The 27,397-nt window shown below is 44.8% G+C and overlaps 1 protein-coding gene across 10 annotated transcripts in view; it reads right to left on the bottom strand.

The window, feature by feature from the left end:
• Positions 1-27,397, bottom strand: part of LOC147015001 (protocadherin-10-like) — a 592,231-nt gene that overhangs the window by 510,389 nt on the left and 54,445 nt on the right. For 4 of the 10 annotated variants that reach the window (XM_085849276.1, XM_085849277.1, XM_085849279.1 and 1 more), the window contains exon 1: positions 1,527-1,949. The exons of the other annotated variants lie outside the window; for them this stretch is intronic. The gene's annotated coding sequence lies outside the window, so the exon portion shown is untranslated. Of the gene's footprint in view, positions 1-1,526; positions 1,950-27,397 lie in introns of those variants that run through there. 10 annotated transcript variants of the gene reach the window in all.

The raw sequence follows: 27,397 nt of genomic DNA, 5'->3' as shown, positions 1-27,397 counted from the left end.
GCCCCAACAAAAGGATGACTTCCTGGCAGCCAAGCTGCCATACCCAAGAAGAAGAAGAACAAAGCTATTTAGCAGTACAATAATAAAGCTATTCCAGAAATACAATAACAAAGGTATTGCAGCAGTGCAATAATAACAAAGATATTGCAAAAGCATAACAATCAAAATAAACGATAATAATAATTGGGATGTTATTGCAAATGCGAGATTACATCCCTGCATGTATGATCGCATTCCATCCACTTCCAGTGCTCATTCTACTAAAGCAGGTTCTATCACTAAAAGACAGATGATCATTCACTCTCTTCTCGGTTCGGAAAGTAATTTCGAAGGGCACAGGCCCACAATGCCATACACCTTGTAAAGGCACCGTGGAATCTTTCACGTCCACCAGAGTAACGTCCTCCCATCCGAGGAACGGTGCGCACCAGTTGATGCAACGACCTCATGCATGCCAGCGAAACCTGCGAGGTGACGGTTTACAATCGCGTTGGGAATCGAAGCCAGACGAGATCGCTCAAAGGTGAGTGCGCTATCCGTGAATAATCCTGTAAAGGTAAGCACACAGTGTGGAAGATATCGATTTCGCTTGTATCGACGAACCCCCCGGTCGGGGCGCGTCCCCCTGAAGTTGGCGCCAACCGGTTTGCACCCCAACAGCCAAAATCAACGGAAGGGTTCGCATCCAGAGGCCCAAACGGCATGCGCTCTTCACTAATTAAAGGGAATATCCTGGACTAATCGGGCAAGAGGGCGGGCCTGATGTAGTACCCGCGAAGCCGGACGGCACACGGATGCCCATTAACTCACACCATCACTCATCGTGGCCTCTCTGCCTCCACGCGTCCGAAGCGACCCACGTCTGACACGGCGCTTGGAGAGCGTCCCGCGGCCGCCGGCCAGACGCCTGTGCGAGCAGGGCGCCCGTCGTCGTCCCGCTCGCCACCCCCGGGGATTTCTGCGGATTACAAGCGGCAGGCACCGACTCGTTGAGAGAGATGCGCGTCGCACCCACGGGGGTCGCGGCGACCGTCGGCGGGCAGAGACGCGCGTAAATTGTTACATCACTTAATTTTACGAGCGGCTCGAGGTGGACTTGACTCCATAAATCTCGTCGCTTCCTAAGTCGTCGCTCGTCCTTCGCAGCGCTCCGGGTTTCCCGATTAGAGGGGCCGCCCTGAAGGCATATCGTGTACATGGGACCACCACTTCACCACTCCAGCGTTGTGTGTGCTCCTCACACATATACACACGTCGACCAGTGAAGGTCCCTTTGAGAACCGGATGCTCAAGTGATCCAACGGGGGTCGTCGCACTGGGACCGAACCTCAGGTGTCAAACGTGAACGCATGAACTTCGCGCTTCCTCATCCGCAACTCACGTGTTCAGTTCGACGAGTGTATAATAATACGGTTGAGTGGGTTTAATGAAATAATTCGACTTTACGAGATACCACAGTACAAACCATGTTCAATGATGACCCGGGAAATATCGTGAAAACCCGCCAGTCGAAAACTGCAACATACCTGAAGGGGAAGGTGAATCCCGGGTCTCGATCTCCCGCTCACCCCGAACCCCCAACGCGGGGACAGCCTGACAGGCGCAGCCCTCGCCGGTACCTCACACGAGGCCGAGCGGGACGAAGCACTTGTTGCTGAGAAGCGCGTTTTCCGCTGCTCATGGAGAGGGTCTCACGCTCAGATGTCAGTCCTCCCCCTCCCCTCCCTCATTCGCCGGCTACAAGGGCACCTGCTGCATCTTACAGGTGCTCAAGCGTCACACAGACCACAGATTCTCACATTCGGATCTCTGAAGTGATTCTGAATCCACGCTGGCAGAGCTCAAGACGCCGATCCCGCTTCTTTTTTTAATACCTCTCCCGCTTGTCGGGGTGGACTGCTTTTACTCGCTCCATCGTTACCAAAGCTTGGCGGTGAGGTGCCTGTGCGGAGCGATATGGGAGCGCGAGCCGGCGTGAAGAAGCCTGACCGCTTGGCCAATGAGCGAGAGCCGCGGCTCCCGTTTAAAGGGGCAGCCTATAGTTTCGCATGTGACCCCTATCGGAGCCGTCGTCCCTGGACAGCAGTCGACACCTGCCTGTGAAACACAGATAGCAAGGCTGAGAGAGAGAAAGAGACGATGAAAGAAATGTGAAACGTAGAGAAAGCGTCCGTCACCGTTCATTCGTGCATCGGTTCCACAGGCTCGCTTGCAGTGGTGGTGAAGTGGGAAAGAAAGCCATGGACGGGGTGGTGGTAGCGGAAGGGAGTAACGATCAAAGCGGTAAATTAATGTGGGAGAGCATTAGCACATAAATGGGCTCACAAAGAGCCGTTCACTCGGGACAGCTGATCTTTCCCAGGGAACAATATTCTCAGGGATCAGTAACTTCCCTGAATTGCTAAAGCACTCAGTCCCGTGTCAATTTAACCCGAATTGAACACGTAAATGCCAGGGGCTTCGGCCTAAGCTCTGAGAGGTTCTAAAGCTGCTAATCGACAAGAGGGTGAGGAATCTCCTCATGGTCTCGGGTCTCGGACGTTGTCCGATCAACATGTTATACCCTCGGCCTGGGTCTTTCCTCCTGGTTCACACCAAACGAGGAGGGAAGACTCTTGTTTTGTCTTTCTCCAAATGATCATCGGGTTGCAGCTCGTTCGCTAATTTTAACAAGTGGAACGTTTAAACGGCCGGTATTTGGTATGTCGGTGAAAAGCAAAATGCACGGTGTGCTATAAAACGAGTACGATGGCATCAAGTTTAAGATCAAGTGATGGGACAATTAGGTCTTCCATTATTTGCAGGTGTCAGGTGCCTGGAACCCAATGGCTTCCTTCTCGACATACTCGTAACGAGTAGTCTTGCTTTCAAAAGCATGTGTACCAGTTAAATACCACACGCTTGTTCAAAATGGTGAAGCAGATGGAGGTGCGTTTCCATCTCATGTCATACCCCATCCTGATCTAATAATCTGTTTTACCCCAGTGACCCTGCCAACCTAACACTCTGATTGGCAAGCACACATCACCGTGTTTCCTCCCCTCCTCTCTCCTTGTTTCTTCATTCCCTTGAATCTGGTGTCCAACTCTTGCCCCACTATTGGTTCACATGAAGATGAGTCTCAATCTTGTAAAAGATACGAGCCACAGTCCAAGAAACTTGAACGTTTTTATCATTTTCATTATATCAATCAATCAATTAAATGAACCATCCTCCTCCTTCACATGCAGCAGAAGGCTGGGGGGCATGGCTGCGCCGCTGATGCAGTGCCCATCTTACCAGTGCGCTGGTACTTATTTACGCCGACCTCAGAAGGATGACAGGCTGAGTCAACCCCGCTTGTTGTTAATTCAACGAAAAGAGGCTCAAACTCAAGACATTAAGATCCCAAACCAGCCACCCTAACCACTTGCCAACACCAGGATTAAATGTACCATAATCTGAACAAAGCATCAGTGCTGCCATCGCAGTTCACAATGGGTGCTTTGCCATGACCTTCCCAGCAGTCAGGAAGGCAGCAATTTTATAATTTGTTCAGGGAGCTGGCGATAACTCGCCGACACTTTGTGCAGGATAACTGAGGCATCTTTAACGTCCATCAACAACCTGTGGAAGCAGACAAGCCCTCTGGCTTAATGTCTTTCAGGTGGACAATGCACGGATTGATGCGTCACACAAGCGTGTAAAACACCAAGAGTGACAGTTCACATTTGGGTCGAGATTCGAACCCTCAATTCCCGATTTTAAGAGGAATGGCCCAGAAATGGGGTGTTCTGCTATTGTTATTGTTGAAAAGACAGAGATACAGGAAAAACAATCTCTACCCTGCATGCACAATGGGAATATATATATATATATATATATATATATATATATATATATATATATATATATATATATATATATATATATATATATATATATTTGCGGGCCAGGGGTCGGGTGAGAAGAACACCAGGGGGGAACAGACTGTGAACCAAACGCGGCGGGTCGCTAACCGACTGTGAACACCAATAACTCAACAAGGTGACCTCGGGTCCTCCCGTCAATGGGTTAATCAGGTTACCTAATTAATCACGTGATCTAATTACCGGGGGACATGCCCTCGGTACGCCTTGTCTAAACCGGATCACTTTACCGGATCAGATGCAGCTGAGCGACACTGCCAAGGACGTACCGGCTAAAAGGAACAGATCGTTGGGAATAAAGTCCCGGCTAAGTTAGGATACGGACCATGCTGGATCAATAAAAGAACAGACAAAAACGAGCTGGGAACATTTCTACAAGGATTTATTACAGGTAGGCGAGGAAAGGTATGTGGCACAGTCAATGTTGTTTATTGTTGTCTGCAGCAGGAATAGGAAAGAAATGTGAAAGGTGCAGCAATATACAAGCAATTTACAAAAGCCGACAGAGCAGGGTTATCCCGATATAATTCTTGTACAATCTTAACTTAAGCGAGGACAGGCGCCAGGACACACACACACACACACACACACACACACACACACACACACACACACACACACACACACACACACACACACACACACACACACACACCCTGATGAAGAGGAGTTAATGAACAGAAAAAGGAGAGGAGATGAGGCTAATGGTCCCTCAATACCTTGCATGAATGCCCAACCGCGCCACCAGTATGTTTTGGAGGGATGCTCCGCTGGGCGATACCTCCCAGACAACTGGTGTATCGTCTCTTGCTTCGTGCAGTTAGCGTCAGTCTAGAGAATGAGACGCGACTGTCGGGCGTAAAGGGAGGGACTTGGGTGGAGTCAGAAGCCAATGGGTGAAGAGAGGAGGAGTCCGAAGCAAGTGGGTGGAGAAGGGCAGCGAGGTGGTAAAGAAGGCAGAGTCAGCAGGCGAATTGGTAAAGAAGGGTGGAGAAGGGCAGTGAAGTGGTGGAGAAGGTGGAGTCAGCAGGCGAATTAGTAAAGAAGGGCAGCAAGGTGGTGAAGAAGGTAGAGCCAGCAGGCGAATTGGTAAAGAAGGGCGGCAAGGTGGTGAAGAAGGCAGAGTCAGCAGGTGAATTGGTAAAGAAGGGCGGAGAAGGGTGGGAAGGTGGTGAAGAAGGCAGAGTCAGCAGGCGAATTGGTAAAGAAGGGCGGAGAAGGACGTCGAGGTGGTAAAGAAGGGTGGAGAAGGGCAGCGAATTGGTAAAGAAGGGCGGCGAGGTGGTGAAGAAGGTAGAGTCAGCAGGCGAATTAGTAAAGAAGGGTGGAGAAGGGCGGCGAGATGGTGAAGAAGGCAGAGTCAGCAGGCGAATTGGTAAAGAAGGGCGGAGAAGGGCGGCAAGGTGGTAAAGAAGGCAGAGTCAGCAGGCGAATTGATAAAGACGGGTGGAGAATGACAGCGAAGTGGTGAAGAAGGCAGAGTCAGCAGGCGAATTGGTAAAGAAGGGTGGATAAGGGCGGCGAGGTGGTGAAGAAGGCAGAGTCAGCAGGCGAATTAGTAAAGAAGGGTGGTGAGATGGTGAAGAAGACGGAGTCAGCAGGCGAATTGGTAAAGAAGGGTGGTGAGGTGGTGAAGAAGGCAGTCAGCAGGCGAATTGGTAAAGAAGGGAGGCGAGGTGGTGGAGAAGGTGGAGTCAGCAGGCGAATTGTTAAAGAAGGGCGGAGAAGGGTGGCGAGGTGGTGGAGAAGGTAGATTCAGCAGGCGGATTAGTAAAGAAGGGTGGAGAAGGGCGGCGAGATGGTGAAGAAGGCAGAGTCAGTAGGCGAATTGGTAAAGAAGGGCGTAGCCAGCAGGCGAATGGATAGGTTGTCAATCCCAAGCCAGACAGAACGAGCCGACAGGAATGATGAGCAAGAACGACAAGCAGGAACGACAAGCAGGAACGACGAGCAGGAACGACGTACACTAGCGGCACCGCGACCCGTCCTTTTATAGATCCCATGGTGCGAGCGGGGGTGACAACACGAGGCGATGTGTCGTCATCCGAATCTGGCACTCTAATTGGGCCCCGGCCAGCCACCATGACCAGAAGCAGCTCCACTTTACTTCCAGCCAGATGGTTGCAAGCTGCAGAATCATCTCGCTCCGAGCACCGTGATACGAATCGCCATGCACCGAACCCCGTGATATGAATCACCTTGCACCGAACCCCGTGATATGAATCGCCTTGCACCGAACCCCATGCCATGTCACGGTGACCCGTGGCTGGCACTGGTCAATATGCCTGCTCTATGGTGATGCCGCACGACCCGATAGGAGGAAAACCATGGGGGTAAACCTCCAGGGTCAGATTGCGGTGGTGTGTGGCAGAGAGGATGATCACCTGTCTCTGTTATCATCTGATCTCAAGTATTTGAACATAGATATTGCAGCATTTTGAGGTTCGGAGACTGGATTGCGGTGAGATAATGGCGGGTGGTTACACCTACTATTGGTCTGGTCGTTCTGATGGTTTCCATGCCCAAGGAGTTGCTGTAGCTGTGTCCAATAAGTTGACTCCAATGATAATTTAGGTAACACCATTCAACAAGGGTATTATGGGACAAAAATTTGTCACTCCTTGGGTGTCTTTTCCCTGTTCTCTGTATATGCTCCAACTGAGGCAAATGATCTCACCATGAAGGAAGGATGAATTCTATGCCACGCTCGAGTGTGTGGTAGATCAGTGCCCCAGGTGAGATACTCTGCTAGTCTTGGGGGATTTCAATGCATCGACTGGAACTGATAGGGATGGATATGAGACATATGTTGGTCCCCATGGGTCTGGCACTGTGAACCAGAATAGCACTAAGTTCCTTGACTTTTCAAGAAGGCACGGACTTAGGGTGGCTGGCTCATGGTTTCAGCTCCCACAGGCTCATCGTTGGACTTGGTATTCCAACGCTTTGGTATGGCGAAGGAGAATGAGCATATGCTCGTTGATAGTTGCTGCACAATGATCCAGAACTGCAGGGTCTACCGGAGTGCTCAGTTCCTCAATACTGATGACAGGCTTGTTATAGCAACTCTGAAGTTGCAGCTTAAATCCAGGAGAATGGTGCCATCCCAGTCGAGGCTGGATGTTGGCAAGCTCAAGGATGAGAGGGTGGCTGAGGAGTTTGCGAACAGGCTGAGTGGAGATTTGGGGGATCCAGAAGAGTTGGCGAATACCTTCAAGACCACCGTCCTTGATGTTGCCGGTGGATGTCTTGGAACTCACCACAAGGCAAAGATAAATGTTGTTTCTCAAGAGAAACTGGATACCATTGACCAGAGTCGCACGACCAGACTGAATGGCATAGCTGACCTGTTCAGGGAGCCGAGGCATAAAACTGTACGTGCGCTGAGGGTGGACAAGGAGGCCGATGTGTGAGGAATCTGTGATGGGGTAGAGCATCACCTGTCATCAAGTGATTCTCATCCTGCTTACATGGGAATTCACGCATTATTTACTGCTGGCAGCCAGAATTATTTAATTTTTATGTGGGGTGTATATATATATATATATTTTTTTTTTTTTTTAATAAGGCTCACTTGACTGTTCCTGGATGGGTTTGAGGGTGGAGTTGTGGCAGCTGAAATGCAAATTCTATCCAGGTTCCTCCTGATGACTTCATCTTTTTTTTCCTTCTTTGGGTTCCTTATAATTACTCCAATGCAGCACTGTCCCTATTTGGTCTTCCATTTGATCTGAATTGAATTTATTTCAATCCCATTATAAATTCAATTGAATAATAATTTTTTTTAAACGTCATGGGTTCGGGTCAGGTGTCTGATCAAATCAGGATTGCATCAAAGCGGGATGTCTTGGTATCCGGTCATCACTGCCAGCAGTTATAAATTGGCAGTTCTTAGTATGTCTCTTATTAATGACGTAACACACCAGTACACAAATGCCACACAAAATGACACAAACACGACACAAAAGAACTCCTGGCAAGGGTCTGCAATCTCTGATTGCTCTTTTTCTTCTTTTTAAAATGTTTTTTTTTTTCTTGAACTATGAGAGAGATGTTTGTCTATCTGTATGTCTGTTTTCATTTTTCTCAGAGATGGCCAAATGGATCTCCATCAAATTTTCAGAGGTTCATCAGTGAGCGCTGTGAGTGTTTTAGGCAAAAAGAAAATAAATGAAAAACAGTCGGAGTTTTTTGGATTTTTTTTTTTTTTAATCTCTTGCCTCTATAGTGTGCTTGAGCTTTATAGTGCCTCAGCCTTTGTACCTATATGAAAGGAGATATTAAAAAAAATCCCCGAATCCATTATTTAGTGGGTGTAGGAAAGTGTTTTTGGTCCCCACAAAAAAGAATTTAAAAAAACAAAATTTGATTTCTTCAAAATGCCAACAGGATTAGAACAGCACTGGGCAATGCCATGTATCCCAGCTAGTACATAATACGTAATACATACAAACTTTATATATTAGAAAATGAGGTGGATTGTGAAACATCTCGATATATTTCATGAAGTGGATTGTGGTTGCATTCTTTAAGCAACTAAATAACTTCCATAAATTATGAATGAGTGATAGAAATTAACTCATTCTGCAAAAAGCAAAATAAGTCATGTAAATCAAAAGTGGGTGATCAAACAGGTCTTAATGAGTCTAAAAAGATCTTATGGGGTCCAAAAAGGTCTAAAGGAATCAAAATTGTCGAAAAGGTCTGAAAAGTCAAAATGGCATAAAGGGTTTCAAGGCTCAAGGGTTCCAAGCGGTCTATTCCATTGCTTCCTTCACCATCAACATCGCTCCCAGTTATGGACCTCATTGCAATGACCTGGGGTACTGAATAAAGACTATCATACAGGCTGCTAGGTTTAAATAGTCATTGGTTGTCAGTGCATGAGCCAATACATACCAATACTTTTGGGTTAAACTACTGAAGCCTCCTCCATCAGGCTGGAGCAGATGAGATTTTACAGAATGACAGAAATCTGCTGAGACTGCAGAGAAGATGGTGGTCATTAGGGTGTTTCACAAAATTTATTTTCACAAAATTTTGCCAGATCGCTTTTTGTCTTGTTCCAATTGGCATGGTAAGCATCTGTACCAAAAATGGAGTCAATTGCTGCACATTTAGGGGTGGCACACTTTTTCACAATGTTGACGTTTTTTTCTATTTCCAGAAATAATGGCATCAAGAAAGAAATGTAACTTGCTCGAGAAGCCCCCTCTACCTTCCATTTTAGGAGCTCGCCTTCCCTCAAAGGAGCAAGTGCTACTCCACCTCCTCTATCATATTGAAGAGGGGAAGGCATTATCAAAGGCCACAACAGCAACAATGGATGAAGTAAAGAAGATATGGGAGAGAGCCAGTTTACCGACAATGACGGATGCCAATCTTCGAAAAAAGATCAAGAAGCTGTATGCGGAGTACAAGAAACTAATAAAAGAGAAAAACAGAGAGACGGATGGAGCTCTTTTACGTCGTGAAACTTGGCTCGGGGATCTTCAGGACCTCTTCGATATTGCTGCAGCAAACATATTCGACCTGAAGATCCCCGAAGAAGACAAAGAATTTCTAAGGCGCCAAAGAGAAGACTGGATGTCATGCTCTTTTGGATGTGTAGACAAGGTTCAGCAAGGGAAGGATAAGAGAAAGAGGGCAAGAGAAGCTGAGAGAAACGCAAGAGCTGAACACAGTGCAGAAACAATGGCAAAACAGAAGTGTATCCGAGGTACTCACACGCTATCTCGATTGAGGGAAGAAGTTGGACAAGATTCATCAACAGCCTCTGAAGATGGTTCAGACGAAGAGTTCGCTTACAGGGCAACGCCTGCCAAGCCCAGCCATATCTCACATGCAGGATTAAAGAAGCGAGGCTCATCTGAAGTAGTTGTTGCTTCATTGACAACAACATGGGACAGAGAGGGTCTATACAATCGTCAGGCTGCTGCATCCTTCATAGTGACAGCAAAGAGCTTGGGACATGATGTTAGCAATTACTCAGTAAGTTCTGCAACTGTCCATTGAGCTTAGGTTGAGCAATAAAAATTGTGAAAAAGTGTGCCGCCCTTTACTGGTGTCCTATTGGCTCAATTTTTGGTACAGATGTTCAAAATGTCAATAGGAACAAGGCAAAATACGATCTGGCAAAATTTGGAAAACTTTTACTTATACCATTATATTGTGAACCACCCTAGTGGTCATAATATGAATTCCCTTTCAAGGAACTTCGACACAGGAAGAAGCCATTTGGCTCATCAAAGCCTGTATAATGAATCCAAACCTTTTGGCCATACCCTATCCTTTTAAATGCTGAGCAATGATCAAGGAAGCAGTATGCAGCATTTTAAAAGTCTTTGAAAAGACTCAGCCAAGAATTGAACTTCTGATCTCCCTGATTCAGAGCGGGCGCTCTAACCATGACAGTTACACATCTGCTGCAGGATTTAACACAATACTTCTTTGTAATGTACTTCCTAAATATGAGGGCTGTGTCGTAAGCAATGAGCATGTTTATTGTGCAGTTAAACAAAGATACATGTAAGAAAACTGAGTAACTGGCCATACCACATTAGTGTCTACAAAATCGCCAGAACGATCTCTGCATTTCTGCCAGCGCTGCATGAGCTTAAAAATCCCACTGCTGTGGAAGCCCCTTCGAACACTTCGCAACCAGTTACGCACAGCTATTTGACTCCATCATCATTTTCATAGCGCTAGCCTCTCATGTGATCTTTGAAAGGTCCAAACAGATTTTAGGGAACGAAGTCCAGACTGTATGGGTGTGGGGCCAAGTGCAGACTGTATGGGGGTGAGGGAGCACTTCCCAGCCATTCTTTGAGATTTCCTCCAATGTCAGATGCGCAGTGTGAAGGTAGCATTGTCATGTTGAAAGATGACATCTCTTATCATCAGGCGCTTTTCCCGAAGTGCACGTTTCAGTTTATTGAGCATCTGAACGTCGTGAGCCATGTGTTGTTGGCTTCCACTTTGGGCAAGAAATCAATCAGTACGTATCCCCGAGCAACCCACAAGATAGTTCCCGTAACTTTGCTGGTGGAATGTTCTCTTTTGGCCTTCTTTTTGGAGATGTGGAGTGATGCCATTCCATGCTTTGCTGCTTTGTTTCAGGGTTGAAATGGTGGAACCAGCTTTCATCATCAGTCATGATACATAACAAGAAGCCATCACCCTTGTAGCATGTCATTGAAGTAACTGCGATGACACATCCATGTATGTGTTTTTGTGTTCCTCCGTAAGCAAACCTGACTCAATCAGCCATAGATATCGATCGCTGAGTTGTTCTACTTCACAAGGAATTCAACCATTGCATGTTGGCGAAATGATATGTCAATTGACAGCTATTTTGTCACAAAGGATTGTGGGAATACCAGTGGCTTGCATGCACCGAGCCTGTGTTTATATTTGAGTGGATAAATATAAAGATGTTGCTAATTATTTGTGTTCTACTATATTCAGCACAAACGTGTGCAATCCACTGATGGTCATGGGTACGGCCCTCATATATTTTATATATTAATTACCCCTGCATGTTTAGTATAATGTAATAGTGATGCAACAGCATATTAGATCCATCCACGTGGACCTGCAGCGTCGTCTGTAGTCAGTGATGTGTATTGCCAAATTTTGGGGTGCTGGAGCCGTGCAAAAATGTTCCGGCCGTGACGTCATCACTAGATCCCATCTATCGTTACCTCAACTTTTAAAATGACACTCAACATTTTAGTGCGCAAAATGAGTGATAGATGAAACACACATTTTACAATGATAAGCAGAAGCATAAATAACACTCACATACACTTGTCTCATAACCAAGAATCCCCTTTTAAGATAACGTCAGATCAATTTAGTCTCACCACTGTTTTTTGACAAAACTATGTACTTTAAGAAATGGAGAAGTTTTTATTCATGTTTTTTTATTTACTGCCCTATGGTATGTTCCGCACCGACACAAGAATGACATTCATCACAGGTTGCCGCCATCCTGAATGTATATATGTTTTTGTCCTTAAAAACAATTATTTGAATGAATAATTAAAATTGTTCATTTATAATACATCAGTTTACTTTGAAAACCTTTTTCCTAAACTTTAAAAAATATACACAAACGTAACATCAAAATGCAAGATCTCCCTCACAAATTCCTCGTGAGGTGTTCCTGGAGAGCGAATTATTGTTTCAATGGGAAACTAGAATGCCACTCGGAAGAGTACATATCTCCACCAGGCTGAACAGTTTACGCTTTGCATCCCACTGGTAAACTGGATGGAACTGCATCCGGACCTGAACAAATTTTTTATCGGCTTGTTCTTGTCACCAACCCAACTCATCCACTATGTTTCGTCTGAATCCGTCCACAACTTTTTTAGATATCGTGCTATACAGTATATCATTTTTGGCCCCATCTCTCAATGGTGAAGAATCACATAAAAATTAAAAAAAAATTCTCATTTCTGGATCTGGATCCAGATTTTCCCCAAAATCTAATCAATCTGTCCTTGTCACACACCCAACCTGTCCATCCAATTTCATCAAAATGCATTCATACATAACGTTTTGCGATATCCTGCTCACAGACAGAGACAGACAAAGAGATGTAAACATAACCTGCGTCCACCTCCAGTGGCAGAGATAATAAAGGGTTTCATTCAGATCACTCCACCAGACCCCTTATTTCCTACGCGTACACATTAAAGCACCGCATAGTTGAGAGGTTAGAGCTCGCTAAAATAAAAACACAAGTATGATGCCAGTCAGTTTATAGATATACAGTGTGCAGTACTACGATTAAAACAAACAAAAGGAAGTGCCAAACTATTCGACAAATTCTCAATATTGATTTAAAATGACGCATGAATATCTCCGTAGATGTAGCTGGTGACACTTCTGAGATGTGTTCCGTTAGCAAGAAGATGGCTATCGCTTGCCAAGCAGCCTGCTTGATTCAAAGTGCTCAAGCAAGAACTCCAACGGAACAAAGTGCTCAGCACCACTTAACAACATGGCGTTCTCCAGCTCGGGTTAGGATTATTGTGGTGCCATGCTATTGTGGTACTCAAGAAAATTCTGTCTGGGCCGCCAATTTCAGTTTTACTCAATCCTTATGTAATAGCTTCCTGAAACAGATTTATGGTGTTAGTAGTGGCTACAGAGTATGAGAAAGAGAGAAAGAAAGATGAATAAGTAGAGATGCATTCAAAGCACACCACCCCCAAGCCCCCATGCCAAATAAATAAATAACATATCCTCTGACACGCGACATTGCTGGGGTGTTTTGGCACCCGGCGATGCCACTGTGCAACACGTGGAGATGGAATTGTGATGGAGCGGTGTGCAATAATGGATTCATCAATTAATTGCGTAATTAAAATGAATAAATCATCATCATAAAATAATTAATTTCTTAATAAATTGGCTCATAGCATTCCAAACCACCGTTTCATTTAAATCTGTAATTTTTTTGAAAATTAATTAATGAAGCAATTAATCAAAAAAAATTTGATTCATTGATTAATCAAAAAAAATCAAAAATACCCTCGACAGACAAAGCACATTGTCACTGTCATGTCCAAATATCAGCTTTCGAGCTGAAAAGGTGCCCAAGATATTGCCCAGATGAGAAAAAATAAATAAGTGATTAATAAATCGATAATAATTGATTAATCGAGAAATACAAAACAAAGTTTTTGCCAAAGCACTTGTTCACTATCGTTTCCAGATTTCAGTTTCTGAGCTCAAAGGATGGCTGTGATATCGCCCAGACAAACAAACAAGAACACGGAGTGAAAATCGAGTTCGCCCTTTTGGCGCGCGTGATCACGGGGTGTGAAGGCCTTTGGCACCTGGAAATGACGTCATGCAGATGGCGATGGAATAGGAAGGGACGGTGTGCAATAAATGGGAAATCAGGAGGAGGAGCCTCCTGCCAAGCTTATCTATGGACCCCCGACCATTGTGCATTTTGAAGAAAGGGAAGGGGGGTTTGCATGTTTGTAGATGTTGAAGAATTAGGATGAAAAGTGGAAGTAAAAATTAAAGTATGAAATGCATGTTTCAATAATATTATGAGTACTGTCGGATCCTGACATTCATGGGGGATACATTCCTGAAAAATGCCATGAATGTCGAACCTGTGATTGTTGGGGCATTGTTTCGTTTGGAAAAAGGGGTATAAATTCCCAGAGGTTCGTGATTCATAAAGGGAAAAAAAATCCTGTGAAAGAACACAAACACGCCTGCAAAATGCAAAAAAAAAAACCCCACGAAAACGCCAAAATAAAACCACAAACACACGAAGAAAGGGGCCACGAATGTAGAAGCAAGTCACATTTTCTGAAGCGCGATACGTGGGGTCCGCGAGCAACGAACCGCGAATGTCAGTGTCCAACAGTATACGAAACGGAGGGATGCCTCTGAACATTTCATTGGTTTTAGTATTGTTTTGAATCTGAAAATGGCAGCCATTATTGCGAACTTAACGAAACACCTCTCAATCGCTTGATCCACTTGCCACATCCGTGCATAACTCTGAGATATACTGCTCACAGACAAACAAACAGATAGGCAAATAGATAAACAGCTGTGAAAATAACTTCCATTCACCTTCGGTAGTGGTGGTAACAATTAAGTTCGAAAAAAAAAGTTGGGGCGGATGGAAACCCCCAAAAAAGCAACCAAGCACGCACGGTAGGATGACGCCACAATACGACACAAAAAATGTCGTCATGACATTGAGATGACTGTGCTGTGTGGAAGTGGAGGGGAGGACGGAAGAACATAGATAGTGGTAAGAAGAGTATGAACTATGTGTTGCAGTAGGTGAGAATTACTCTTGTATTAAGGATCTGTCAGGGATAAGTCATACGTAATATGTGCGCTGATGAGGCTGTGATTGTAAACAATAGAGCAGAATAGGGTAAGATTGGATGGTGTAAAATGTCCTGTGCAGGCAAGGCTAGGTGCGGACATCTTCAAAGTATTTGAGACTCTGCAGGAAGTGTATGGAGATACAGTAACCATGGGAGGCCTGCTGAGAGGACCCAGCATTCAACGAAAAGATCCGTGCCTATGGAAATGACTCGCAAAAGAGAATGCAACGTGTTGTGGGGTGGGATGAACGAGTTTCAAAAACAGTATTTCTGGGGTTTTTTGTATTCAATGTCGAGACTCGTATAAGAGCCAACACACAGAACATATAACAAGGGGAGCAGGAGACAAGCGGGATGGGAGAGGGAAACACAAAACAGTGGGGAACAGAGGCATTAGGAGATCTGTGGAAGGGTGAGGGATGGTGTGGGGTACACGGGGTAAACAAGACGGACACTACAGGGACTTTCAGGAAGGAAAACAGGAAATTTGGAGACGGTGGGTTTGGGGTGGATTGACGGGGGAAGAAAAGATCAAGGTTTTGGATGGAGGAAGATACGAGATGGTGGTGAACAGCTGTTTTGAAGACCTGGAGGGAGGAGTGGGATTGAAGAGTGTGTGGGAGGTCAGGTCAGATCAGGTATGGGAGCATGCGACTGTGTGTGGGAGGTTGGTCCAGAGGTGGGGAAAAAGAGAAATAAAAGAGTGAAGTTGAGCAGTGATTCTTGATTTTGATAGGTGCACCAGAAGGGGCTTTTTGACAGACCTTGAACACCCTGCGGAAATATAGGAGGGGCAATGCACAGACAGATCAGGGGGGCAAGGCCAGAGAGGAGACGGTGGAAGACCCAATGACCACTGACCTGCTTACAGTGAGAGAGTGAGAGACTCAAAGACTCAGCTTCATCATGGGAGATACCAATGATCCTAAAAGCCTTGGTTTCCACAGCGTAAAGCCGAGCAAGGTGCGAGGCAGGAGCACCACCCCAGAGGGGAGAGCAGTACTCCATCAGGCTGCAGATGAAAGCCTTGTTGCTTGCTGGTCTGAGGGATTCAGCTGTCTGAAGAGGGGCGAAAATGAAATTGCGCAAACTTCCTGGAATAACATTTGTGGACCTGATGCAGGTGGCCATAATGTGGTCTGAAAAAAAGAAAGTGGTGCTTAATCTAGTACAGGTCGGGCACCATTTTTCACCCCAATTGATAGCAGAATGCAGAAAATGGGGAAAGAGGCTGATGATAGCTCAGATTTTCGAAAGCAATTTGTTCAGCAGCAGGGTGACATAATTATTCTGCTCAAACAGGGGAATGAGAGTAGGCCATCCTACTGAAAGAGACCAGCCAGATATGAGCAAGGGAGGAGACTGTGTTGGAGATGTTCAAATCCTGGACACATCTGGAGGGACTGTCCACTTGGGATGAAGCCACAGGACTTTTTGATCAACCCTACTGTGGAGAGCCAAACAGTAGGGGATGCACCAGACTCCATGCATTCCAGGACAGAGCAATTGGAAAGTGTCCGCTCATGATGGTGGGGATCGGTGGTGTGCTGACAGAGTGCTTGCTGGACACAAGGTCTCAAGTAACGACCATCAGAGAGACATTTTTTAATTTGTACTTTTAGCCTCTGGGACTTGTGCCCAGGGAAGGAAGGTTTTTGCATTTGAGAGCTGCTAATGGTTTAGATATTCCCTATGTTGATTGACTGGAGGTTGAGTTTCTGTGTTTGGTAAGATATTCAAGAGTGAAATTGTATTTGTAGTTAAGGATAATCCTTCTCAAAAAAAAGGTTCCTGCAATATTAGGGATGAATATTGTGAAGCACTGTGAAGATTTCTCTTTTCAGGAGTTGACAAACTGAGGTACAAGACCAGGTATTGCTCGGCTTATAGCTGAAAGAATTAGACAGCAGGTCAAAGAAACTAGTAAGGTCAACAAGCACACTTGCTGCAGTGGCAAAATAGGGGACATAAAATTGTCATCGGAAACCCCAGTATGTATCCCACCCAAAAGTGAAGTCATTGTTCATAGGTTGTGTCGAGGCAGCCAGGCTGGAGTTGAGCCTACCCAAAGTAGTCAAGTACCTGGAAATTTGTTGGTGGCGAGGGTTTGTGCCATCGTAGAAAAAATGGAGTAGTCCCTATTAGAATGTTAAACATAAGAGACTCACTTTTATGACTACGTCGTCATACCCGTGTCACAGAGCTGCATGCTGGTGGGGAGGTGGAAGGCATGGATGTTGACATCCGATTCCATTGTTACGATGTTGAAGGAAGTCTCACCAGACAGAAGACTGATGATATGAGTAACAGTCAAATCAGGGACAGTATCCTGCTAGAGGTCAATATAGGGGATGCGTGACTACCTATGGATATAACATTGGGACCTGGCACCTCACCGGAATCAGAAGCTGCAACCATGGATGATTGGGTCAGTGCCCACCACAAACAGATGAAGACAGTATGTGAGACAGATATGGAGCAGTCAAAGGAAGCTGGACAAGCCAGGAAATGGGTTCCTGAGCGGGTGTAACCAGGTGCATTAATGAAACCAGGGGATCACGTGCTGCTGAGAAGCCGTAGGCTCCGAGAGTGTAACAGTCTGCAAGACCGTTGGGAGCCTGACCCTTACATGGTGGTCGATCAAAGTAACCCTGAGCTTCCCATATTCATGACACATTATGAGAGAGGTGGAAAAACTGTTAAAGTGGTTCATCAGAATCAGCGGAAGCTATGCACCTTTCCCAAGAAGCCTCCTGAAAGAAGGGTCAACACACCAGTCGAAGAGCTGAACACGGAAGGTCTGATAACTGAAGAATCAAATGTTTGATCTGATGTGCCTTCTGACCCTGAACCGGAGGATCATACACATCCCGGTGACTTTGCTGGTCCAAAGATGCTGGACGATGCATCAAAGCAAATCATTTATTGCAAAACCAACCTGGTTCTCCCAGATGATCCCGTAGCCTTCAGAAGATCAACTCGAATTACCAGAGGAATTCCACCTCAACGATTCCTTCTCACCATCCAACGAGAAGTAGTTACTCCCAAACTCATGAAAGGGATATTTGACAGTCAGAGAATGGTTTTCTCGAACTTATTAGTGCTGTTGGCATTGGGACTTGTCTAACTGCTCAAGTTATGGGAAATACAAACGAGTCTATAAATACTTCTTAATTTTCCCTCATACAAACTTTGTATGAATCTTACATGAATGAGCAATGACTCAAAACAAGCCATATATAACAATATATATGAACTGAGTTGGTTAACGTCATGGTCTGAGCGCTTCCTTCCCAAATGCTTTGACCTTGGATTTAAGTCTCCACAAACAATAAGTACATTGTATCCTCACGTCTTTATTCTGTATGTTCTTTAACAATATGTTGCTGTATAAACATTAACTTGTTAAAAGGTGAATTGCACATTATTTTGAAAATTCTTAATTAAAGGAATCGTGTTCTGATGCAAAGATGCTTGCAGCTTTAGATGGGTTCCTATCATAGATTGAAGAGATTCTAAACTGAAAAAAAATCTTATCAGTGACTCAAGCCATCAATACCATTTCACCGTTTCCTCCGCTATGCGAAAGCAACCTTTCCAGATGACCATTATGCCATCCACATGACCTTATTCGCTTTGCGATTGCAATCTCCTATGCTTTTAGACAGCAATTGAGTGTGCAGACAGCACAGGGTTCCCACAGTATTTTCCATTGAAACAAAAAATCCCAAACTTTTGACGAAGTTTTATCATCCATCAGCCAGTTTTGTTGGATGATGTAAAATTCAGAGGTGGCATTTGTGTAAATTTCCCAGTTGCAAAGAAATCCAATGCCAGGAAGTGATAAGAGAAGTCAGCATTGAGGTCAAACGGATCTCTGAAAAGGTCATGCAGAGCTGCCAGCCAGAGGATCAACTTAGCAAGCTTGTCAAATGATTAGGGATCGCCAGATTATTTTTCAGCCAATCAAGTCAGCCAGGCATGCTGCAATGGTGGAGATACCTGCAGACTCCAACTTCCTCAGGTATGCAGCACACAGCTGATGGTTGAATCGTTTGTTGGATGTGCAGCTGTGCTGCTAATGCAATGCCCTTCGAGATCAGAGCAGGAATTAGTAATTTGTTTAGGGTGCCGGCGATAGCTCTCCTACTCTTTGTGAAGGACACTTTGGGGTGTTCAACGTCCACCAACTATTACCGGCAGATGGTACGCCCAGTTTAACGTCCATCTGAGGGACGACACACACACATTGATTAATCATCTTGCCCATGAAACATTGGGATGACAGTTTACAACTGGATCGAAATTCAAACCCAGGCAAGACAGCTCAGAGGTGAGTGTGCATACCTCTAAGCTATCCCGCCAGCCCACCTGAAGACTGATAGAGTCATATATATTGGTGTGGTTATGGTTGGGTAAACTCGATCAGGATAAGAATGCAGGATTTTGGACTATCAGAAGTTGTAACAAGGATTTGTGCTCATAGCTATCTTTTCATGGCCACGCTAACTTTCTTCCACCACAAACCTCACACCAAAAATAAAACCATCGAAGCAATTTTGCACCATTTCCTCCATGGTTTATGACATTCATCTGGAATGTCATCCTTTTCAGAAAGCAGAAAAGTTCTTCCAATTGGCAAAGCATTCTGCGTCATATATTTCGACCACATTCGAGTATAGGGCATGTCGTCAATATTTTAATCCGTGCTATCTGTGCCAGACAATTCCAAGCCTTATCGTGAGTGCTGTCTGCTCTTAAAAATCACTTCCTAATCAGACTCCCGGCATTAGCTTCTCGCACAAGCAGCATCCTTAATCAGTCTGACAAGCTTCAAACAGAAGCTTTAGCGTACAGAATTTGCTTTTACAGCTACTCCATATTGATCATGGCAACAGAAACACAGGCATTTCAGTGCAACCCAAGACCAAAGGGCTGGATAAGAAACAAAATAAATAAAGGAAGGAAACAAGCTGAAAATTACTCTGTATGGAATGAAAGAAAGCTAAAATCCAAAAAACTGACTTCATGAGGAAATGTTACAAACATCTGAATACTGTTTGATGTTGTCATTTCACAATGCTATATTTTTGTTTGGAATAAATCTTTCAAAATGGAGGAACGAAGGAACAGTCAATACAGGACCAGGACTGTTTATATTGTTCGGTACATAGAAAGAACAGGGGAGGGGGGGTGTTGTGTATTTGTGCAAAAAAGAACTACCGGTGTTGTATCTGTTCTGAGAGGTTCCTTATTGGATGGAGGGGACTGTTCTGTATACGCATGAGACGAGCTGGTATTTGGGAGCCGCAGCTCCGTCTCACAAGCCTGTATCTACGTGACTAACTGTGCCCACCCAACCCACCCCCTTTTATGATTATGACTCCCCCCTTACTCGACCTCCTCGCCATCACTACTGAATATGGAGTATTTTGAACTGGATGATCTGCGTGAGGAAAATGAGAGGGGGGGAGGGGTAGAATGGGATACAAGGTGGTACAGATTACTCCGCCCCACTCATGGCTTTACAAGAGGAAGTGCATGAGGGAATGGGGAAGAGGAGGATTGGAGAGAGAAGAGCGACTTGCCATTCAAAATGCAGAAATAACAGGTCTGTGATGCCCTTTTGAAGGAGAAAAAGGAACAAAAACATAAGTAAAAGATAAAGAGAGAACGGTAATGGCATAATGAGATGAATAGAGGATGATGTGTATGGGTGCCGAAGAGTAAAGCAAGAGAAGCACTTGTTCATGTGACATAATAAATCTGTTCGTGGATTGGCACCATCACATTTCAGCATCACCATCTCCCTTTCTATGTCCCACCACAGGTCAGATCTTCCATCTCATTGATGACTGAACCACCCTGATTTATTACCTCCGCCTGCTCGTCTGTTTGTGTACAGGATATCTCAAAACATTGTGGACGGATTCAGACAAAACTTGGTGGACACGTTGGGTGTGTGACAAGGACGAACTGATTAGATTTTGGTGAAGATCTAAATCCAGATCTGGAGACGAGTATTATTTAATTTTAAAAGTGATTCTTCACCATTGAGAGATAGGGCCAAAAACGATATAGTGCTGTATAGCATGATATTTCAAAAATGTATTGGGCCCGATAGGTTCTCATGGATCAACGTATGTATGTGCTCTACTGACTGCCCTTCTCGATACATTATTTACATTCTAGGGGGATCTGTTGGGAGTGGTTTGGGCCCATTTGACCCGCATCATTCACGAACAGGATGGCCAGGCCAGACGTTCGACTGGAGGTGGAAGGAAGTTAAAATTTGTTCAGGGTTTTGGCGACAACTAACCTTTCAACATCCATCAACGAATACTATTAGCCAGGATACCCAGTTTCAAGTCCATCTAAGGTGTGATGTAATACCCTGTCTGTAATGCACCAATCCGACACCTCATGAACAGGCTGAATATCGAATCCACACCTGGCAGCTAGAAGATAAGTGAGCTACCTCTCTACCATCCTGTACATGCATGTATATATGTATATATGTATGCACGTTTATATGTATACATGTATGTATGTATAAATATATATATACATATATATTGTTGCGGTTCTCAGAACCGCATGCATACAACTGATAGTGGTCCCAAGACAGTTATTCCATTAATATAAGTGTAGATAGTCCCTTCCCTTTTGTCGAGCGGGACAACAGGAACGTGTATTGCGATGATCTCATAGCTAGGTGTGCTTACATCATTTCTTCTTCATTTCATCCCAACTTTCCTTTTCTGATTATTCCTGAGGTAAATCTGAGCCACGTGCACCCTTCGCTGTGAGATGGGTCATCGCGGAGGCCAGCACAGGTGGCGCCGCTGCGAGGAAATGATGATGCGCGAGCATTAACAGCACAGAGCCCATTCCCAAGGAAGCCCTCAACCCAACATGTGCAGCGAGTCATAAAGTGCACTTGGCGGTTCGAGATTATCGACTCGAACTTCCAATGATCTGGGGAAGATTGCCGTTTGCATTCCGGCCAAAGTTAGCAGGCCGCGTGAGGGGTCGGGGCCAATCGGAGCGCCCGATTCAGGTGCTGACGCTTCGCTTTGGGGTGGCCCTCCGCCCCACGCTGCAAGTCCTATAAAGGTCGGAGCGGTCTCCCTGCCTCTCTCTCTCTCGCCTCGCCCTCGTCTCTCTGCCCGACATTGCCAAGACCCGCCTCCTGTTGCCTGGACTCCACCTCCTTGTCTCCGCCCACACGATGTTGACCTCAACCGCCTACCTGGTCCCGCCTACCACTCCATCCACGCACTCTGGACTCCACCCCTTCTCCACTCAAGCCCCTCCTTCACGCCCACGGTCTCCATATACTCCCTCTTCATCGGGTTTTCTGTGTCAGTGTGTGTGCGTGTATGTGTGTTCTGGTGCCTGTCTGCTTAAAGGCCCGGTCACACCTTGACGTTTTAGCCAACGTATGCCGATTTTTGAATTTTTTTTCTAAAACGCTGGCACACGTTGAATACGTTATGGGTAAGTTTTGATAACATTGAGAGCACGCTGAAAAACACTGCCATACGTCGTTGTACGTTGGCTTTAAGCGTTGTACTTTTCGGTTGTCCTCAAATTTTTTCATGCTTGAAATTTCACGACGTATGCCGGCGTATGACTCACACGTTCCGCTACGCTGGCCACAAGTTGTATGCACGGTCTGCGATCGTTGACAGACGTCAACACATGCTACTTGTAAGTTAATCATAAGTTGAGACACGCCGAGGTAATGTTTAGCGTACCCGAAACTTATTTCTAACCTATGATTAACGTGTTTTTGGCACGTTACGCGATCGTTGCCACACGTCGACAGACGTTACTTTTAAGTTACTCATAGGCTGAAAGACGTCGGTATAATGGATCGTCCTTGTGTCAGCGTCCACGGCCACGGCCAGGACACTTATTTGCAGCATTCTTCAAACTTTTTTTCGGCATGATGAGGATGTTCACACTTCGATGTCTAGCTTGGCTATGATTCCAATTGTCCATCGGCAGCGTCTATTTAAAATAGTCAAGTTTGAGCGTTTTAACATGTTCAGAAGAAACGCTTCAAATTTCAAAACCCCAGCATCAAAAAACAAAGGAGAGTGACAGCAATTTAAATCGTTCATTGTAAACAATGAAAATAGTTGAGTGGTACCGTTTAAAAGTCGTTGAGTGTAAAAAAAATCCAATTGTTGAGCGCAAGCGTCTACTTTCAATAGTGGAGATGCAGCCATTTAAATCGTTGAGTGGCAGCCTATGAACCTACCCGTGGACACGCGGACGCAAGGACGATCCATCATAACCCACACCCTCCCCCTCACACTCACCTACTACTGCCAACATGAACAAACTACTACTAATACTAATACTAATACTGATACTGATACTGTTACTGCTGACATGGACATCGACTCAAAAAGGAACTCGAAAACACTGTTGGGTTCCCCTTTTATGAGCAGCATTTTTATATACCAATTCCCAAAACCGCTGGGAACACGTCTTTATATGGCAGTTGTAACCTAGAAACACGTTCATTTATTTTTTTGTCGACCGGAAGATGTCATTGGAATACGTCTACATACGTCGATGTGTGTTGGGACTACGTAAAGAATTGGTTCAAAGCACGTCAAACATAAGTTAGAAATAAGTTTCGCGTAAAAAAGACATTACCGCGACGTGTTTCGACTTATGAGTAGCTTATAAGTAGCCTTTGTGGACGTGTGTAAGCGTCCACATATCGTGTGTACAACTTATCCCCATCGCATGCGGAACGTGTGTCATACGCCGAGTACGTCGTAAAATTTTGAACATGTTTAAAATTTATTGACGTACTCTACTTACTACGACGTATGATAGCGTGCTTTAGCGTTCTACTCACGTATACCAAACTTACTCATACCGTATTTGACGTGCCCCAACGTTTTAGACACATTTTTCTTAGGTCGGCATACGCTGGCAAGATCGCCAAGGTGTGACCGCGATGTTGACACTTCCATTTCTACGGCAGTTATGATTCGAATCGTTGTGCGTCAGCCTTTTAATAGGCTACGTCACGACATCGTCGGCGATGCGTGCAACGCGCTATGCCTGAGTTAGACTATCGTTGGGCATCGGTTGTGTAGGCCGACAACAGGTTCAGCATTCGTTGGTATAAGTTATCTATAACACAACGAAACGTTCTGTGTCCATTACTAATATGTTATGCATACGACCAACTCGTTATGAATACGTCCGAATCTTAAAAAAAAAACATCAAAAGTTCAACGTCAGCCAGCGTTTTACATACATTTTAATACGTTGCCATCGCTGGCTAAAACGTCAAGGTGTGACCGGGCCTTTAGTAAGACTGCAGAAGATCGTTATTGTTATCATTATTATTGTTATTATTTTCACGTAAAGTCTGCTCTGTGTCCACTTTTGTAAGTTTCTTGTTTATTTGCTGCACCACACCTCTCCCCCTATCTCTGTACAACACACCCCAATAAATCTTGATCGGACCACATACCTTTCCTCACCCATTATTATGAGAAATGTTCCCAGCTCGTTTTTGTTGGTTCCTTCATTGATCCAGCATGGTCCGAATCCTAGCTTCGCCGGGACTTTATTCCCAACGATCTGTTCCCTTTAGCCGGTACGTCCTTGGCAGTGTCGCTCGGCTGCATCCGATCCGGTAGAGTGATCCGGTTCGGACAAGGCGTACCGAGGGCATGTTCCCCGGTAATTAAATCACATGATTAATTAGGTAACCCGATTAACCCATAGACGGGAGGACCCTAGGTCACGCGGTTGAGTTATTGGCGTCCACGGTCAGTTAAGCGACCCGCCGCGTCACAGAATTATCCGTGTGCAAGGGCCTACAATTCCGGGGGGTCTGGTGGGAGCCGAGATAGCTTCCCCCACCTCGTGGTCTTCTCACCCGACCACCGGCCCGCAACAATATATTGTAGTCGTGGCCCAAAAATATTGGCACCCTTGCACTTTTTTCAAATAATGCACCATTTCAACCAGAAAATTGTTGATATTAAAAAATATTTTGGGTTCCACATATGTATTTCTTTTGTTTGCAGTGGAACAAAAAAAAGCTGAAAAAATTACAAAATCTGAGCATATTCCACAGAGATATCCTAAAATGGCCTGGACAATATTATTGGCACCTTTTATAGTTGTTAGAAATAATTAGATTTCAAGCAGGTGATTCTCCTTTACTTGGGAAATGAACTCACCTGTGGTGATTTGCAGGTGCCTGCAGTATAAAAAATAAACCAGTTTGAATAGAGAAAATGTATCATTCTGCTGTTTTGTGTCACCGTGTCTACCACGATGAGCATGGAGAAAAGAAAGAAAACCAGAAAATTGTTTGAGGAGGTCAGACACAGGATTGCAGCCAAGCATGGACAATCTCAATGCTACAAGTTCATCTCCAGAGATATTGATGTTCCTGTGTCCACCGTACACAATGTTATTAGGAAGTTTAAGGTCCATGGCGCTGTAGCCAACCTCCCTGGACGTGGCCGCAAGAGAAAACTTCATCGAAGATTGCAGTGAAGGATTGTTTGAATGGTGGAGAAAGCACCTCGATCAACTGTCAAACAGATTCAACCTGATGTTCAAACACAAGGTACAACAGTTTCAACTCACACCATCCGTCGCCAACTCAATGAAAGGGGTTTCTATGGTATGAGACCCAGTAGGACCCCACTGCCGAGAGAGAGAGAGACATAAGAAAGCCCGACTGGAGTTTGCCAAAACACACCTGAACATGCCAAACTCCTTCTAAGAGAATGTCCAGTGGACAGGTGAGACCACATTAGAGCTTTTTGGTGAAGCACATCATCTCTGTGTTTACAGAAAACAAAATGAAGCCTTCAAAGTAAAGAACACCTTCCCTCCACTCAAACATGGAGGAGGTTCAGTGATGCTTTAGGGTTGCTGTGCTGCCTCTGGCACCGGGTGCCTTGATTGTGTGCATGGCATCATGAATTCAGGAGATTACCAAGGAGGCATTTTGGAGTGCAATGTTCAACCCAGTGTCAGAAATCTGGGTCTCCGTCGGAGGTCATGGGTCTTGCAGCAGGGCAATGACCCCAAACACACTTCAAAAAGCAATCGGGAATGGTTCAAGACAAAACGCTGGACTGTTCTGAAGTGGCCAGCAACGAGTCCAGATCCTGAACACTTGTGAGGAGATCTGAAAACAGCAGTTGGGAGAAGGCACCCTCAAATCTGGGGAAACTGGAGCAGTTTGCAGAAGAAGAGTGAGAGAAACTGCCAGTAGAGAGGAGTAGGAAGCTCATTCATGGCTACAGGAAGTGCTTGACTGCAGTTATTTTGTCCAAAGGCTGTGACACCAAATATTAAGTCGAGAGTGTCAATAATTTTATCAATGCCATTTATTTTTATTTTCTGATTTAAAAGGATATATTAAGTTCTGAATCTAAAATAAAGGTTCCCTTATATGAACAGTGAAATAAAGAAGTGTGGACACCAAATACTTTTGTCAATTTCAACTTATTTTGAGAGAAAATTGTAAAAAAAAAAAAAAATTTAAGTGAGGGTGCCAATATTTTTGGCCACAACATTATATATTACCATGGATCTGATTGCTCCGCTCGCCTCACCAAACATCGCTTCAGTGGGACAAACACCAAACACCTCACCACCTCATCATTAAAAGCACCTCACCCCCATGTTATTAAAAACACTTCACTGCCACATAATTTAAAACACCTCAAAAAACACCATATGTAGGTAAAATATATATATATATATATATATATATAGATATAAAAAAGGACATATATATATATATATATATATATATATATATATATATATATATATATATATACTGCATATATATATATATATATATATATATATATATATATATATATATATATATATATATATATATATATATATATATATATATACACTGAACAAAAATATAAACGCACCAAGCGCAAAAATATAAACGCACCAAGCGATTGTTACTATTTTACCTCGAACTCATTAATACTAAATCTTCACAACAATTTGGTTATAGAATCCATGACAATTGAGCATTAAATTTCAAATAGTTCCTTGAGAATTCTGGCGACAGTCTTTGCGCTACAACAGCCGACACAACCGAGGTGTCACTGTCAGAGTTCACACAGTCAGTAGTGGGTGTGTCCACCGTTGGCGTCGCGCAGAGCGGTGCATCTCCGGCGCATGGACATCACCAGATTATCGATGGTGGCCTGAGGGATGTTTTCCCATTCCTCCTGGAGAGCCACACGGAGCTGGCGGACGTTCGCTGGGACTGCGTAACGTTGTCGTACGCGTCGATCAAGAACGTCCCAAAGGTGCTCGAAGGGCGACATGTCGGGAGAATATGGAGGCCAGTCGAGGACATCAATGTCCTCCTCACCGAGGAAGTCCATGCAGATCCTGGCAACATGGGGGCGAGCATTGTCGTGCTGAAACGTCACATGGTGAAGGCGCACAAACGGCACGACGATGGGTCTGAGTATCTCGTCCCTGTACCGCTGCCCGTCCCTGGACGCGGAGTCCGCCATCAGCCTGATACAGCTGGAACCGCGACTCATCGGTGAACAGCACTCTCCT

Source organism: Eptatretus burgeri, chromosome 12, assembly GCF_056783735.1.
Source record: "Eptatretus burgeri isolate ZD-2024b chromosome 12, Ebu_testis_v1, whole genome shotgun sequence".
Classification (NCBI taxonomy): domain Eukaryota; kingdom Metazoa; phylum Chordata; class Myxini; order Myxiniformes; family Myxinidae; genus Eptatretus; species Eptatretus burgeri.
Note: the sequence above shows the minus strand (reverse complement) of the source record. Positions and strands in the feature narration are given on the sequence as shown.